Raw genomic sequence first — 1,602 nt, 5'->3', positions numbered from 1 at the left:
ATACTTTGCCCTTGCTAATCACGATTAGACTCTTTCCTCAGAGTTCAGCAAAAACCAGCCCTTTTGAAAGTCTTGCCAGACTTCCTTCTCTCGTTGCCACTTTGACATAACACCTACCAGCATTTCTTTCTAATAAGAGACTAACATAAGAGACCACTGGTCATGGACTGGTTCTGGCAGGTTTACAGAGGCTGCTTACGGGATGCTTTGTGTCTTCCATTTCATCTTTTGATGGATAGAACCTAATTTTAATGCGTTTAGATGTTAAGTCTCCACCCCAAAGTGAATATGGGACGTAAGCAACATGCATGGTTGCCTTCTACACATGCATGCCCCCTTCATGAATATTCATAGTTCCTCCTATAATCTGTTGAATATACATGCTTAGCCAACCTGTTCAGCATTAATTCCTGTCTCACCCTTCTCTTCCTCCAGTGCCTGCTTTCGGTTTCCACCAGAGGCTATGCTTCCCAGCCTGTGGGATGGCCAGCCAGCAGGCTGCAATCCTTTATAAGAAATAAAGCTCTTCACTCCAAATTTATGAACCTCATGATTCTTCAGTTGACAAGTAGAGTCTTTGGTCTGGATGGTAATGCTGCTGAGTGGATGTTAAACACTAGCACAGATTAATCAGTACCCCAGGCTCACCTTTCCCTCGGTTCTATGGGCAATTAATCTCAAAGACCTGCATCTGAATTCACTGGTGTTAGGATCTGCCTAAGCCTACGGTAGGATAATTAGTCTACCCTGTTCACGCAAGGATGAGGTGCCTGTGTAATACTTCTGACATATTTCTCCGTATTTCAAACCCTGCTCATTTTCCCTATGAAAAACAGAATACTTGTGTGACCCAGTGGGAATCCCAATTTTGACTAAAAATGGATGTCTTGCCCATCCTGGCAAATGGGAATGAAGAAGTAATTTAATAAGGTTTAGAAAAAATAAAGAAGTGTGATGGTTCTTGAATCGAGGTGTTGAGTAGCAAACTGTTACCCTTTAGTCCTGTAGGAATTAAGCCATTGTGGTCAGAAGACAGGCAGTGATATTGGCCATTTTGCAGCGAGATCTCCACCTGATGTTCTGTCACAATGCAAATAAGGCACATACTCTGCCTATTAATAAGTTAAATGTACTGTTGACTTTGCTTTTTACACCTTCACTTCCCTGTAAATGTAAATATTTACATTTGTGAGGACATTTACAAAGCACTTTCACAGATCTCTATGAGATCAGAAATCAAGCCAAGAAAGGCAATAATATACCTTATGGAAAAAAGGACAAGACTCAGAGAGGGAAGTCAAATAAAATCATACCAACAGAGCTGGGAAAAATCTCAGGTGTCATTAATCCACACCCTGTCACTGTCCACGCAGACCTCAAGGAATTTAGTTCCAAAGGGATCTCATGTTTTCCCAAATTGTATCCTTCCTCTTGAGTTTCCACTCTGAGAATAGCACCATTACCCCATCACCCAAGGTGGAAATTTGGGCGTCTTCCTAAACATCCCACACTCTCTCATTCCTCACCGCCCTCGAAGTCACCTCCTTCTTGATACCTCTCAAATCTGCCCCTCTCTCTTTACCCAATGCTGCTGTCCTCACC

This window comes from Gorilla gorilla, chromosome 15, assembly GCF_029281585.2.
Source record: "Gorilla gorilla gorilla isolate KB3781 chromosome 15, NHGRI_mGorGor1-v2.1_pri, whole genome shotgun sequence".
Lineage (NCBI taxonomy): Eukaryota > Metazoa > Chordata > Mammalia > Primates > Hominidae > Gorilla > Gorilla gorilla.
Note: the sequence above shows the minus strand (reverse complement) of the source record.